Here is a 16,912-nt window from a genome sequence, read left to right on the forward strand (position 1 = left end):
GAATCTCTCTTGTATTGTACCACCAACAGATTTTCTTATTTAGCTATGGGGAGTGCAAGTTTAGCGATATTTGGCATGAATTTAGGGCTCAGTTAAGGGCCGTTGCTAACAACTGTATGTGTGTTTTTGATGTTGTGATATCTGCCTTAAAATTTCATTCTTGATGGTTATAAAAGGGTCTTAAAATGTTTTGGTAAAACCTGCAAAAACCCTTAACTAGACCTGACCAAGTGAAGCATCCCCAGATCACATAGCTGCCCCCACTGGTTTGTACAATAGGCACTAGGCATTTTAAGTGTATTATTTCATTTATTTCTTTTTTTTATTCAGATGGATCCATCACTCTGGAACAGCGTATATCAGGACACATGACCTTTTTCTATTGCTGTCTTGCAAAAAACTTTTTATTTTTAATCAGCCTCAATGAAAAGCTGTTACTTCTTGTGGAAGTTGCTCTTACTGTCATTGTGATGCCACTGTTAGTTTTTTGTGTATTTAGTAGTAGTTTCATCTCCTTAGTTGTTTTCTTTGCTTGTTGCAGGACTATTATTAAACCCTTCTGAAACAGAGGAACATCTTTTCCACAGCTACAGGATACGTCACACTTCTCAAAATCGTAAATTTGGACTCCTCAGGCCAAAGGATTGTTCTCCATTGATCTAATGTCCATTCCTTGCGTTTCTTGGCCAAAGCAAGTCTCTTTTAGTTGTTGTTCTTCTGAAGTAATGCTGCATTTTTACCATGTAGGCCTGACTCACACAGTAGATAGTGAAATATGTCTGTTACTTGAACTCCGAGAAGCATTTATTTAAATGTTTCTGAGGCTGGTAATATGAAGAAACTTTTCCTCTGCAGCAGAGGTAGCTCTTGAGTCTTTTTTTTCTTGGGACAGTCCTTATGAGCGCCTGTTTTATCATAGCGTTTGATAGTTTTGGAGTCTGCACTTGGGGATTCTTTGAAAGTTCTTGAGATTTTTCGGATTGACCGACCTTCATTTCTTAAAGTATTGATTTGTCTTTTCTCTTGACTTCACTGAATGTTTCTTTACCTAATATGGATTTGTACAGTAGTTGTAGTAGCGCTAACAGAGCTACTATTGACTCTGTACCTACTGCTTCCTCCACACAAGCACATTGAGAAGGCAAGAATTGTCACAAATGAACTCTTGACATGGCTCACACGTGATCTGATAACTGTTCCAGGTGACCACATTGTGAATCTGATGAGAGAATTCCAAGAGTTTGCCAAGCTGGCATCAAAACTAAATTTGGCTACTTTGCACAATCGAAAATATAAAACATATTCTGGGTTGTTTTTTGTTTACTACACAATTTTAACTGTGTTCTTTCGTAGTTTGGATTCTTCAGCATTATGAAATATGTACAGGAGCTTTGACTTGCCCGGGGCAAATGATCTGATGAATTTGTGTTAATGTCCTCATAATGTACTTTAATCCCAGCCGACTTACATTTCATTATAAAATACTGCACTGTAGAACGTTGCTTGTTTTTCTTCATCAGGTTGGTAAACCCTGTCTGAATCATTGTGTGTGTGTGTGCGCCACACACTGCTCCAGCTTCTCCCCACCTAAACTTGTGTTCTCTTTCCCGTTGTGTTTTCAGGAGCAGAGTGTGTGACAGCTGCTTGAGGAAATTTCTGCTATGTGAGTAGCCGAACTCGAAAAAACACACACACACACACACACACACACACACACACACACACACACACACACACACACACAAACACACGTCTCAAAAAGGACACTCTAAACCACGGGTCATGCAGCAGGGGGAAGTCGATGCTCTACTCGTCTGTGTCATGAGATTCCTAAACTATCTGTGAAATTTTTCCGCTTTATGCTCTGTAAGATTCCGTTGAACTCGTCCTCCTCCAGGTTCCTGATCATTTTTTTTCTCCTCTTTGGGGCGTCTTGGATCAGCGTGTGAAGCTAAATCAGCAGGATGAAGGTGTTTGTACGGACTGTTCTTGTCTGATTGTCGCCTCACCCAGGACACTCCGCTCAGCTCCTGTGAGGATCAAGGTTTGGGACAGAGTGCGTCTGTTTCGAATGCTAATTACAGGCTTTTTTTCTTCTTTTTTTTTTTTCTTTGTGTCGTTTTGAATACAAGCTGCCGATCGGTGTTTAACCCTCACACACTCTCACTTTACACATCCTAAAACCACTTACGAGAAGAGAAAACTCTGTTTCTGTTTTCATTTCAGCATCAGAACAATACAGATGCTAAGCACAGATTCATTTGCTGAAAAGCTAAATTTACAAAACAATAAACAGCCTCAGCCTCTCCCCGTTATAAGGTGTGGCGATAAGTTAGTTAGTTGGTTAGCTGAGGGTTGGTTAGCATGGTTTACTCTGGGTAGATAGCTTTGAGGGGGGGGGTAGTTAGTAAGTTAGTTAGGCTAGTTATTGTGGGTTAGATCGCATTAGGGTTAGTTACGGTGTGATAGTTTGGGTTAATTGTGGGTTGGTTAACCTGTGGGTGAGTTAGCTGTAGGTTAGTTGCCTCTGGGTTGCCTCTGGGTAGATAGCTTGAGTTAGCTGGGGAGGTTTGTTAGTTTGTGGGGTTGGTTAGTTGGCGTAGGGGCTTGTTGGTGGGCTAGTTGTCTGGAGCTTAGTTAGCATTAATTAAAGTGGTAAAATAGTTATCTGCTGGTTGGTTGGGGAGTAGTTAGCATGGGTGAGCTGTCGCTTAGTGGTGAATAGTTGTAAGTAGTTAGCATGGGTGAGCTGGCGGTTAGTGGTCATTAGTTGTAAGTAGTTAGCATGGGTGGTGTTTAGTTAGAGAGTAGTTAGCATGGCTAAGCTGGGGGTTAGTTAGCAGGTACATTTGCGCAGTGCTTAGTGAATATTAATATAATATGAATATTGTAATGAATATTGATTAATGCTTTAGACGCTGTATAAAAGTCGGTTGGACCAGATGACATACCGGTAGAAGCGTGGAGATGTTTAGGAGAGATGGCAGTGGAGTTTTTAACCAGATTGTTTAACAGGATTCTGGAAGGGGAGAGGATGCCTGAGGAATGGAGAAGGAGTGTGCTGGTACCGATCTTTAAGCATAAGGGAGATGTGCAGACCTGCAGTAACTACAGGGGAATTAAGTTGATCAGTCACACCATGAAGTTATGGGAAAGAGTAGTGGAAGCCAGGTTGAGAGAAGAGGTGACCATCTGTGAGCAACAGTATGGTTTCATGCCGAGGAAGAGCACCACAGATGCCTTATTTGCTTTAAGGATGTTGATGGAGAAGTATAGAGAAGGACAGAAGGAGCTGCATTGTGTATTTGTGGATTTAGAGAAAGCGTACGACAGGGTGCCGAGAGAGGAGTTGTGGTATTGTATGAGGAAGTCAGGTGTGTCAGAGAAGTATGTGAGGGTGGTGCAGGACATGTATGAGGACAGTGTGACGGCAGTAAAGTGTGCAGTAGGTACGACAGACTGGTTCAGGGTGAAGGTTGGACTGCATCAAGGATCGGCCCTGAGCCCTTTCCTGTTTGCAGTGGTGATGGACAGGTTGACGGACGAGGTCAGACAGGAGTCTCCCTGGACTATGATGTTTGCAGATGATATTGTGATTTGTGGTGAGAGTAGAGAGCAGGTTGAGAAGAGCCTGGAGAGGTGGAGATATGCGCTGGAGAGAAGGGGAATGAAAGTCAGTAGGAGTAAGACAGAGTACATGTGTGTGAATGAGAGGGAGGGCAGTGGAGTGATGCGGTTGCAGGGAGAAGAGGTGGAGAAGGTGGAGGAGTTCAGGTACCTGGGGTCAACAGTGCAAAGTAATGGAGAGTGTGTTAGGGAAGTAAAGAAAAGAGTGCAGGCAGGGTGGAGTGGGTGGAGAAGAGTGACAGGAGTGATTTGTGATAGAAGAGTATCTGCAAGAATGAAAGGGAAAGTTTATAGGACTGTGGTGAGACCTGCGATGTTGTATGGATTAGAGACAGTGGCATTGAGTAAAAGACAGGAGGTGGAGCTGGAGGTAGCAGAGCTGAAGATGTTGAGGTTTTCGTTGGGAGTGACGAGGATGGACAAGATTAGAAATGAGTTTATTAGAGGGACAGCACATGTAGGATGTTTTGGTGACAAGGTGAGGGAGGCGAGATTGAGATGGTTTGGACATGTGCAGAGAAGGGACATGAATTATATTGGTAGAAAAATGCTGAAGATGGAGCCACCAGGTAGGAGGAAAAGAGGAAGGCCAAGGAGGAGGTTCATGGATGTGGTGAGGGAAGACATGCAGGTAGTTGGTGTAAAAGAGGCAGATATAGAGGACAGGGTGGTATGGAGACGGATGATCCGCTGTGGCGACCCCTAATGGGAGCAGCCGAAAGAAGAAGAAGAAGAAGAAGAAGCTTTAGACGCTGTACAGCTCCATGTTCTGTAAAAATAAATCCTGAAGAAGCAGTAATCGCGTTATTGCACAGTGGCTAAATTTAGCCTGCAGTGATCTGTACATTTGTGAGCGTCGTTCCTCGCCCCGGTGACCCAGTGACATGGTGTGAAACCCCTGTGCAGGCCGGAGGGAATCCCCGTGTCTAGCCGCTCTCACGCCCCGCTGCATCACCGAGCAGAATACGTCTCATTCAGTTTTTTTGCATTCCTGAGATTTACTCGCTCGAGTTCAAGGTCACAGCAGAGCAGAAACATGAAGTTATTCCAGGACGTCATTCTGTCTTTACGCTGACAGCAGCAGCAGCAGCAGCAGGACACGGTGAAATCCTTTTAACTACAGCCATCTATTTTAACCAATAAATAAGTAAATAAAAGCAATAACATGCAACTCAGCGTTTATTACAGCAGAACAATGAGTCCTGACCAAACACTGCAGTCTACAGGGAACCAGGGTGCAGAGATTTTCTTTCTTTCTTTCTTTCTTTCTTTCTTTCTTTCTTTCTTTCTTTCTTTCTTTCTTTCTTTCTTTCTTTCTTTCTTTCTTTCTTTCTTTCTTTCTTTCTTTCTTTCTTTCTTTCTTTCTTTCTTTCTATCTTTCTATCTTTCTATCTTTGTGTGTGTGTGTGTGTGTGTGGATATCCACACCTCCTCACATTCCTGACTCAGTCGAACCAGCGACTGCTTTTGCAATCAGATGAGATTAAAGTTTACACCTCAGTAATGCAGACTAAAGTCATATTGTGCAATAAAACCCCCAGAAATGTGCAACGCAACCACATGGAATAAACTCGTCTCGGTCTTCCTGCTGAGTGCAAAAGTTTACACGCCCTTGGGACCAAATGCAGAAGGCATGAATGTTGTTAATACCAGCAGTTTGGTTTGTTGTTGGACGTTTTTTTTATCAGACTTCCTACTCAAGCAAAAAACTTAAAGAATTCTGAATTAATTAAATATCGTTTTGTTGGTTCGGCTTTTACCCTGTACAAATTACCTCCAAGCTGGTTTATTTCTACCCCCTAAAAAGCGTTTGGATCGTCTGAGTTGTAACATTCCATTCACATTTCCAGATGGAAAAATCTGCCAGATATCATTCACTTAATTCTGAAGATCTGCTTTCTTTTAGTTCTTATTCAGTTTCTACTCATTTATGTAATAAGTAAAACAATATGGTTTCATAGAAATGTTTGTTTTCATATTTTATTTAGAATTTTCTTTTCTTCCATTTCCTTATGTTAATATGTTAAGAAAATAAATATTTCAAGATGCATATAAAAGGAATTGTTTTATAAAGGGTAGAAGTGTGTGTGTGTGTGTGTGTGTGTGTGTGTGTCATCACACAGTTGTGACTGTTAGTTGTGGTGGCAAAGCTGCATTACTGGAATGTTTAGCAAATATATATATATATAGTAGGGGTGTAACAGTACACAGAATTCATGGTTTGTTACGTACCTCGATTTTAATTAATTAAATTTTTAATTAAATGACAGTTTGGTTAAATAATATATAAAATATACAAATATTATTAAAAAAATATACAAATAAAGGACATTAAATCAAAATACACTTTTTTATTGTATTGAATAAATTGACTAAGCGAAATTAAATTGATTTAAATTATAACTCAGATGTATTATCATGTGCAGAGCTACACACTTGTTTTACCAGTTGAACTCGGCTGTAACAGTTTTCTCTGACGAACCAATCAGAGGACGGAAAAATGCTGACACTATTCTGGGCCAGCGAGCTGCCCTGTGAGGAGAATATGAAATCTGATTGGTTAAAAAAACAGACTTATTGATCATATTCTCTAAGGTAAAAACGCCAGCAGTACTGACTTTGAAGGCTCTGGGCAGATTAGATTGACATGGTAGAAGATAGAGGCTGAAATCTGATTGGACAAAAAATCTAACATACACGTACTGGAAGCAGTGCAACCGAGAGAAACACTATGAAATAAAGAGTATAAACTGTTGGGAATAAATTAATACAATTTCATGGAACAAATATTAGAGTTTAGGTTGTAAATGTAGGTCAGTGCTTCTAATAGTGTTTAGACCAGCAGAGAAGACTTTGCTGGCCCTGACCGCCCGCCACTGATTTTCTTATGATATGATCTACTTAACTGTTCTACTTAATTCAGCATGCTGTAACAAATGTCTTCATTCTTTTCATCCTTCTTTCATTCACTTCCTCGAAATGTGGAATTTTCAGTATTGTCAGGATTTTAAAATCTTAAAGCTGCACATAAAGAACCCAAAAGAAACCGTCTGTTGTAAAAATGTAACTAAAGTGGCATCAATTTTGTCCAAAACTAAATTTGAGGTTCTTTGTTGTGTATGTTTTTTTTTTTTTGTTGTTGTTTTTATTAACAATAAGAATAAATGCACTCTTGCAGTCCGTCAATACACACGTGAGGAAACTTGGATTGTAACTTTGTTCCGCACATAAAAAGGATTGCGTTCGAGGGACTTTGGATTTCCCCAGACGGCATGGGGAATACAGACTTTTTTTGCTGTGAACTACCACCAAATTGTTCCTGCATGCAAGCTGTGCGTATTTATTGGCACGCATTCTCTGCCCTCGGCGATGCATTCCAGATGTTGCCTGTAGTGCAGCGTCATGCGTTCACACTGGCAATGCGAGGGCCTTCGCGTTTCGCCTTGTCGCTCTTGCCGCTCTTGCCGATAAACACCCGTTAGTGACACGGCAGCTCGAATGCCTCGCTAATGCATTGCACGTAGGGTCTGCCAGGGGACACCACCTTATTCCCTGAAGTGTTGGAGCTGCTCCATTACACATTCCATCCACAGAGAGGGGAATAAAAGCGGTGCAGCGAGGACACTGTCTCAGCGCGAACCCAGTCCTCCCCTCGTTTTCCCTCTTTCAATCTATTCGCAGTGTTACGAATTCCGGTGCGGCGCAACAGGGACGCGTTAGCATGAGGCGCGGATTTGTCCGTCATAGAAGCGTTCGACGTGATATAGCACAGCCAGATCTCAGGTGTTTACTGCAAAGCCATTTCTGGATGTAATGACTCGCACCGATATCCTTTTTTCCTACACTGACACTGGTGTGCAACACACACGTATACACACTTATACACACCTGCTTTTTTTCTATACACCTCCACTCTGCCAGCTTCCGAGTCACATTCTCCTCAAGTAAGTGATACGTGATTACTGATCAACGACACGTCGTACCGATCTCGATTATTCATACTAGCAAATCTGGATACTAGCAAGACCTTCTCTGCTGTCCTAAAGAATCAGAATGATATAAATGTATAAAATTATTCCCAATACTCCATACTCTTCATTTTCTAACGCTTCTCTCCGATTAAGCCGCCATAAGGAGTGTCTGTTTACGCTTCAGATTTCAGCCGTTACATCACATGTCGCCAGGGTCAAAGGAATCTTTCCTGTAGCTAACAATCCATGTTGCTCGAAGCTGTTGCTTTAATCAATCAGATTTCACGTTGGCGACACAGGGGCCATCTAGCAGGCATCCAATAATGTCTGCATTTCTCACAATCCTCATCTGTAGCAAATATTTGCGTGCAGATCAAATAGCTCCCCCCCCCCCCCCCCCCAGAACGAGGAGAAGAAATCAGACGCACTTATTTTTTACAAGACGCCACACATTAGCGCAAAACAGACAATTCGCCTTCATTTAAAATTCCGAGGAAAACGTTAATGCACGGGAAAAGATGCAGTTTTGTTTTTTAGGCCAATATGGTTGCTTCTGTTAGAGATGATGTATGCAGGAGGTGTTGTTGCGGCTCCAGTGAAAGGAGACCTGTTAAATTGTGTTCATTGGATTTCTTGCTTTATGGCATTCATTCTCACTGTATGAGATCCTGTGTGTGATGCAGCTCTGTTCTACTGCACTTCTCTATAATACTGATGCTTTCTAGAGCCGTGACCGCATAATGATGGTATTAAGAGGTAGATTGATTCGGGCAGGACACCACTGAAGGCCTGGGGGGTGAAATTCATGTCCCAGGACTGGAGTCTAGTTAATGCAAGTGCGTGAACACACACTTGCTGCGACTTGTTTGGAGGATAATGAAATGCTTGAATGTACACCGTGTGGATATCGACCTCCATACTATAAAGCCGGGTCTCTGCGTGGCGGTAGTTGTGTGCTGAGACCTCGCTGGTTGCGCTGCATCGTCATGATGTTTGTTTGTGAAATGGCAAAAATTTGGGGCGATGCCAAGTTTTCCTTTTCTTCCTTCCCTTTTCTTGTGCTCGTCTGAAAGCCTAGAATTACACGCCGCGGTGTTTGACAGGCTTTTCTGTTAATTTCACCACAGAGTGCTCTTTTTTTTCTCTCTTTTTCTCTCTCTCATTCGTTCTCTCGCGCACTCATTTCTTTCTCCCACACTTGTTTTTTTTTTCTCAGCTATTTTTGGTCCTTTCCTCCCACCGTCCCCCTCACTGTGTTGCTATGGGCTCTTGTCGGAGACGACGATATCGCCGCTATGATGCGAGGAGGCTCGGCTAGTCACTCAAACAGCGGAGGATCATGGACACTAGGGACGTACCGGTGTAGGAACATAATCAGCGATCGTCAGGAGTTACCACAATGGACTTATCTACTCGAGATGCACAGTACTCTGATGGGAGAGACTGAGAGGGAGAGACTGAGTGAGACAGGGAGACTTAAGAAAGAGACAGGGAAACTGTGTGAGGCACGAAGACTGAGTAAGACACGGAGACTGATTGAGACATGGAGACTTGTAAAAGAGAGAGAGATTAAGTGAGACAAGCAGAACTGAGAAATAGAGAGAGAGACTAAGGAAGACAGGGAGAAGAGAGAGACTGAGGGAAATAGGGAGACTGAGTGAGACAGGATGAACTGAGAAATGAAGAGAGACTAAGTAAGACAGGGAGACGAGAAAAAGAGACAGACTAAGTAAGACAGAGACTTGAGAAGGAGAATGAGATTTAGAGAGAGACATTTACTTTTACATTTGTGGCATTTAGCGGACGCCCGTTTCCAGAGCGACGTACTGAAGTGCTTTGAGTCTCTAACAATAAATAAATTAACACTGGTACTCCAGATTACAAACTTAATATTAATCGGACTACAACTCCTAATTGAATTTGGAAAGTGCTAATTTAAGTGTTTTAGGAAGAGGAAGGTCTTCAACTGTCGCTTAAAGATAGTCAGGGACTGTACTGTATGGACATCTAGGGGAAGTTAATTCCACCACCTCGGTGCGAGAACAAAGAAGAGCCTTGAAGTGTACTTACCTTTTGATTCTGAGAGAAGTTGGTACCAGTCGAGCAGTGCAGGAGGATCTCAGACAGCGTGGTGCAGTGCGAGGTGTGATGAGGTCACTGAGATAAGATGGTGCTGGTCCATTTTTGGCCTTGTAGACAAGCATCAGTGTTTTGAATCTGATACGTGCAGCTACTTGAAGCCAGTGGAGGAGCAGAAGTGGGGTGGTGTGGGAGAACTTGGTCAGATTGAACACAAGTCGTGCAGCTGTGTTTTGGATCATTTGAAGTGGACGAATAGAGTTCAGGGGAGGACCTGCCAGCAGAGAGCTGCAGTAGTCCAGTCTCGAAATCACAAGAGACCGAACAAGCACCTGAGAGACTCATTGAACAAGCACCTGGGCAGCCTGTGTGGACAGAAATGGTTGAATCCTTTGGATGTTGTATAGAAGAAACTGACTGAAACTAAATGAGACCGACTTAAGGAAAAGAGAAAGACTAAATGAGACACGGAGACTTAAGAAGGAGAGAAAGACTGAATAAGAAAGGGAGACTGAGTGAGACATGGAGACTTGAGACTGATAGATACTGAGTGAGACAGGGAGACTGAGGGAGACTTGAAAAAGAGAGACTGAGGAAGACACTGAGACCGAGTGGGACAGAGAGACTTGAGAAAGAGACTGAGTTATATGGAGACGTGAGATGCAGAGATGAGAGAGAGAGAGATACTAAGTGAGACTTAAGCTGAGTGAGACAGGGAGACTTGAGAAATAGATAGAGACTGATTGAGACAGGTAGATTTCTCTTTTGAAGTTAATGTTACAGAAGACAGTCTCGAATCACTGCTGCTACTTTTATGGAATAATTTCATCAGCAGCTCTCGATAAATCAAAATCCTGATTTCTCCCCCATAACAGCCTGTTTTATACGTGTGTGTGGGCTTTAGGGGCAATTTGTTTGACAATTTTCAGTTCATCAAACAGATCAAGAGGTCGAGTGCTGGGTCTTTTACTGGCGTCCACACACACACACACACACACACACACACACACACACACACACACACACACACACACACACACACACACACACACAATGTTCAAAAGGCAGCAAGTGGACAATTTAACACATCACTGATTGAAGTTAGCATCAGTGCATCATGCTCATATTTATCTGCTTTACCCGGGGGCTATAGAAGTCCATTTGTTCCTCTTTTGTGAGGTAACCACACAGTTCCTGTGGTAAACAGACAGGTTATTATTACCGAGCACCAGACAACCCCAATCTCTTAAACACACACACACACACACACACACACACACACACACACACACACACACACACACACACACACGAATGCGCTAAGCTTGAGTGTTTATATCAGTAGCAGAGGAGACAGAATGCGACGCTGGGGAATATATATATAAATACTTGGCAAAATCCCCAGGAATGAGAACTCCACGCTTTGTCTCTGCTCATTGCATCACACCAAGTGAGTCACGTGACCCAGTGTGCCTTTACATTTCAAATCCTAACTCCATACTTTTATCCCAAAACCGTTTCCTCAGGTGGTTCATTATTTCACCTTTTCTAACAATTGTCATGTAACGATAGTCAGCCTCAAAATACCACCTAATGTTTTTAAGGTAATTACACCACATGATATTTACAGTGTATTAATAGAGAGCAACAACTATATCATAATATAGAAACTATAGTAGTCAATATGCAGTTTGTGTATCAGTACAGATTTACTGTGCTCTAAAAATAACTCAACATAGTCATTATTATCTAAATATCTGGCAACTAAAGTGAGTACACCCTCAGTGAACATGTCAAAACTGTGTCTGAAGTGTGAATATTGTGTGTGAGCACATCGTTCTCCAGCACTGCTTTAATCCTCCTGGGTGTGGAATTCACCAGAGCTGAACAGGTTGTTGCTGGGATCCTCTTCCACTCCTCTATAATGACATCACGGAGCTGCTGGATGTTGCACACATGGCGCTTCTCCACCTTCCGTTTGAGGATCCCCTCACTAGTGCTCACTAGGGTTCAGGTCTGGAGACACATTTGGCCTCACCTTCAGCTTCCTCTGCAAGGCAGTTGTCATCTTGGCGGTGTATTTGGGGTTGTTGTTATGTTGGACAACTGCCGTTCAGCCCAGTATCTGAAGGGAGGGCACATTACATGTTGGAATCCATGTTTGCCTCATGAACCGCAGTACCAACAGCACTCATGCATCCCCAGACCATGATGCTGCCACCACCATGCATGACTGTAGACAGGAACATATATATATATATACACACACACATACATACATAGGGGTGTAACGGTACATTAGGGGTGTAAAGGTACACACAATTCACTGTTCGGTGCGTACCTCTGTTTTTAAGCCTGGTTCAGTTTCATTTCTGTACAGTTATGAGGTAAAAAAAACCCCACAAAATATAAAACAGATTATTGTTAATAATTTTTGTGATCAAAAGTTTACATTTCTAAAACAAATAAAATAAATTAAATAATATATATTTATAATATTTAATAAAGATAAAATAGAATAAATCAAATAAATTTAATTCACTATTATATTGATTAAATTGGCAAATATTAAATAGGTAAAATTTTTCGGACTCTATTTGTGTATATCAGATGTGTATGTAAGTGTGTGCGTTCTACATTTCATGTTACATTTTTTAAAGCTGTGATCTACTTAACTGTTCTACTTATTTCAGCATACATTAACTTAGTATTGTCATGTTGCTATCTAATGCAACAATCAGGGAGATCTTTCCCCCACTCACTAATCTAAAACCAGTACCCCAATTTGTCACATACACTAATAAAGTTTAGATCTAAATTATGTTTTTGTCATTATGGGGATTTAGATTAATGCGGGAAAATTTTTTTTTTTTTTTAAATGTTCCTTTTTATAAAAAAGAAACTAAAATATGTCCAAGTATTTTTTCAACAACCCTTCAAAATGAGCTCGGATGCCTCCTATTTCTCTTTAACGTTGCTGAGATGTTTCTACACCTTGACTGGAGTCTACCTGTGGAAAAGGTTAAAAACGATCTGGGGTTTGTGAAACACAGTCCTTTAGTGGGCTTCCAATCCGGTGTCCCAATACTTTTTTTTTTTTTTTTTCTTTTTTTCCTGTGTGTTAACAATGGAATCTTGGTGAGCTTTACGTCATAAGTGTCAGAGTGTGTGTGATGTGGTAGCAGTACAGTGTCCCCCTGGAGCCTGGCTAATAAGACAGAACGCTAATCGTTTTGTCAGCCCTAATTCCGTCCCTGACAGTGCAGCCATGTCTATGTAAAGACGAGACAGTGTCTCTCTATTTCTCTCTCTCTCGCTCTCTCTCCTTACACTGCATGTGCTGTGTTCTTCCTCACCCTCTGGAGGTTTTTAGTCATGCTGAAAGGAAGATGGAGGGAACACCTGAACTCGCGTCACGTGCGGTGATGCATCTGCATTCGAACACGTCCCACTGCAGGTGTCCAAACCTCAGAGGTGTGAACCGTGTAATTTATATTCAGCATGACTCGCACGCCAATATAGAATGGACAGACTCAGGCGAGAAATGGAGTAAAAGGGAGAGACACTGGTGAGAGTGAGACTATAAAAGAGACAAAAGAAGAGACAAAAGGAGTGACCGGGGACAGTGAGTGAGAGACTGAATGAGACAGGAGGACAGCTTGGATAGCGGAGAGACATGGAAAGAGAGGTGGACTTTAGAGCAAAGGTGGCGTGCGTTCGAGAGACAGTGTGACATGAGCAAAAGAGACACACGCAGACTAATGAGACAATGCGATGGAGACCTTTTTTATTGAGGAGAGGACACGCTTAGATGTAAGAGCCACAACCACGTCTCCCGCAGACAGATTTTCACATAGCTTTCTCTTGCGCTCGGTTCGTTTTCACTTTTGTAACAAATACGTCGGCGGTGGTTTTCGTCACTTCGTCACGGCGCCTCTCGCAGGTACTGCTTCCTCATTAGCCACTCTGCGTTCCCGCCGCTCAAACCCCCATCCCCTCCCCCGGCTGTACAGGGACGGGCGGATCTGTCAGTCTCCAGGCTGTAATTTGACAGCTGTGTATGACTAACTTCCAATTTGGCGCTTATCCCGAGCGAAGCACCTGCATCATGACCTCCGGATCACCTCAGGATTTTCTTTTATTTTTTTTTTTTGCGACAGGAGGAGAACAGAGCGCGAAAAAAATGTACTTGATTTCCAGGAATGGAAATTCCCACGACTTCACACTCTCCTGGATGAGGAACGCACAAGGTTTCCGTGAGGGTCGGATGTACGCGTTTATTGCGTATCCTCTCCACCTGTATACCTCCCCCCTGCTTTCCACCATCAGGAACGTGATTCTCACGTTATATCTTTTCACAGGAACTTCCAGGGTCTCCACAGACACGATTTAAGATGCTGATGATTTAGGAGCTGGGTTCCTACAGATTTTGGAAAAGTATGAAAAGTATTTAATTTGATTTGGTTTAAATTAGATTAAATGCCTCATCGTTTTTCCAAAATCTCTGTTTTCACACACAGTCCACACTGCAAACCGAAAGCTGTGTTTTCAAATCAATCTACTTCAGAGAGCCTTTTCAAAAAGCTGTTTTTGTTTTTTTTGAAAACGGCGTCTCAGTGTGAAGAGAACACCAAAGTGGAGAGAAAAATCCGCGTTTTCAAATGAAAGCGTATACGTGTGAATATGGCCTAAAGCGCTGCCAAAAGATCGGCGCTAGAGCGGATCTGCACAGCCGTGATTGGTTGTTACGTTGCTATGGCAGTACGGCACCCCCTGACAGTGCGCCTGAACACATGGAAAATATCAGAGATTGTAACGTAACGCATGCTATAGTTGGAATTCAAAATCATTATTTTAGATGTTAAATGCGGTCCTAAAAACCTTTAGGGATGTCTGATTTGAGTCTGAAAAAGTATGGAATTTTGAGAAGAAGGATGTGTAGGAACCCTGTACAGTGTCACGAGCGTTTGTCATCGCTGCTCGAATCTGGCGAGTAAAGTTTTTTTTTTTTTTTTTCTTTTTTTTTTAAGGTCGAACCCTCGAGTCTAGTCAGGCCCATGTGTCGAGGCAGGGCCCGTGTCCTATTGGGCTAGAGGTAAATGAATTCACATTGCGGTTATGTCACTCCATTTCCTTCCTTACTCCTCCTCAGTCTCCTATTTTAGATTTTCTCTCCTCTCTACCGCACTCATTAAGGTTAACCCGCTAGCATCGCCACGCTACGGCACAAAAACACTCGGCAGATGGTTGCTAGGCAACTAAGAAAACTGACATTTCAGAGCCTATCCTGAATGTGTCATGGGGGAAATTCTCACGGTGCACAGATGCCGCATTTCGTAGCATGTAAGCAGACCACACCGGTAACACGACAGCAGTTTGATTAGAATTAAGCAGAGATGCTTCTAGTTTCTGAAACTAAATTGTTTTTCAACCTTTCCCATTTTTTTTACCCAACAGTGATTGTGTTCATGACTCCATGTATCATTTTATGTCTTTATTAAACTGTTCGAAAGACATTACAAGGTTCCATTGTTCCTTATTTGACTGTTTCTAGAGGAAAGACATCAGTCAGCAGCACCTCCACGTTCCTGTAGAGTCTAAACACTAAGGCATTGGACTCTGGATCGGAAGGTTGCAAGTTCAAATCCCAGACGCCACCAAGCTGCCACTGCTGGGCCCCTAAACAAGGTGCTTAACCCTCACCTGCTCAGTTGTATGTTGCTTTGAATAAGAGCGTCTGCCAAACCCAGAGGTGGTAAAAAATAAATAAAAAATCACATTTACTTGTGTTACTGTAATTGAGTAGTTTTTGTCTACTTCTACTTTTAAAAGTAGCTTTTGAAAACCAATTGTACTTTTACTTCAGTATGTATTGTTTGGAGTATTGTACTTAACTACATTTTAATTCATATCCCTTACTGAGTTTAAAAAAAGAAATATAATAATAATAAAAGTACTGGAAGGTGAAAAAATCACCGCCCGGAAACTACTGCCCTGGTAATTTAATGGCCGGAGAACAAACGCACAAAACTCGCCAAAAAGAAAGACTCAGACGGACAAGCAGACGACTGTGACGCAGACGCATCTGAAAAAATTAAATGGCGTCGGATCGAAACATGTTGCTGTCTGATCTGCGATTTCTCTCATTATCATAAATGACATTATAACAGGAGATTTTGCAGTTTTTTGTTGTTGCACTTTTATTCACTAATTTGTAAAGGTGTTTCTTCGGTTAAAAACAACTAGTTAGAAATTTCTTTCCTCATGTCCTTTGTGACCTACACTCGAATCCCCACCCCTTCCCCCACTGTTAAATCTTTTTTTTTTTTTTTTACTCTGAGTAAATTATAAATGAGCTACTTTTTACTTTAAAAGTTTTAGACCCGTAACTTGTACTCAAGTAAAATTTCATTGAAGTAAATTTATTTTTACTTGAGTAGAATATTTTTGTACTCTATCCACCGCTGCATAAATGTAAAAACACCTTTTTTGTTAGTACCTTTGTAAAGTACCAAAAATGTGACTGCCTTCCTCCAACAAAGTTGACGTATGGAACATGGTTCCAGTCTGAGCTCCCTCAGGAACGTGTTAAGTGGTGAACCACAAGTTAGCTTAAAATCACTGCGGCTACTCAATTCATACCGGAAAAACTATTTGTTCTGCGCATGCACGAAATTGCTTTACTTCCTGTTTTTTTTTTTTTTTATGACAATCTAGTAATATGGAATGTTTTGCATTTTATGTGCAGAAGATCTCTGAAAAGATCCTGACAATTCCGCATATAGAGACATTGAATGAATGAATTAAGGTTAAATGGAAAGAATATATTAATTCATTAATAAATAAACTGAATGGTTAAGTAAAACGTATCTTTAGAAAATGAAACATTGTTGAATAATGTAAAAAAAGAAAATTTATACCATACTGAAATTGAATTGAACCGTGACTTAAAAACTGTTGTTTGTACCGAACCGTGGTACCGGACATGCTGGTACCTGTGATCCTAAAGGAGAACAAAAAAAAGGTCTGACACATCAGGTTCAGATTTTACTTTCAGATGCCCTTATCTGTTTGTTTATCTCATTTATACAAGAGAGCAGGGTTGAGGATCTTGCTCAAGGCATCCCAGCAATGGCAGTTTGGTGCTGTTGACATTTGAACTCCTGAACATCTAATAACGATTCATACAAGGCAAAGTGAGGCTCAGTATAAGGTGTAGCCTGTGAATTTTACCT

The 16,912-nt window shown here is 41.7% G+C and overlaps 1 protein-coding gene and 1 long non-coding RNA gene across 8 annotated transcripts in view; one reads left to right on the forward strand and one right to left on the reverse strand.

Moving 5' to 3' along the window:
* The window catches only part of sipa1l1 (signal-induced proliferation-associated 1 like 1), a 74,127-nt gene that overhangs the window by 28,574 nt on the left and 28,641 nt on the right, over positions 1–16,912 (forward strand). For 4 of the 7 annotated variants that reach the window (XM_083562581.1, XM_083562579.1, XM_083562580.1 and 1 more), the window contains exon 2: positions 1,623–1,663. The gene's annotated coding sequence lies outside the window, so the exon portion shown is untranslated. Of the gene's footprint in view, positions 1–1,622; positions 1,664–1,818; positions 2,033–16,912 lie in introns of those variants that run through there. The other 3 variants (XM_083562576.1, XM_083562577.1, XM_083562578.1) reach the window with 3 other exon arrangements.
* The window catches only part of LOC310738012, a 102,483-nt gene that overhangs the window by 18,097 nt on the left and 67,474 nt on the right, over positions 1–16,912 (reverse strand). The window lies entirely within an intron of this gene.

Source organism: Silurus aristotelis (genome assembly GCF_946808225.1).
Source record: "Silurus aristotelis genome assembly, chromosome: 15".
NCBI classification, from domain to species: domain Eukaryota; kingdom Metazoa; phylum Chordata; class Actinopteri; order Siluriformes; family Siluridae; genus Silurus; species Silurus aristotelis.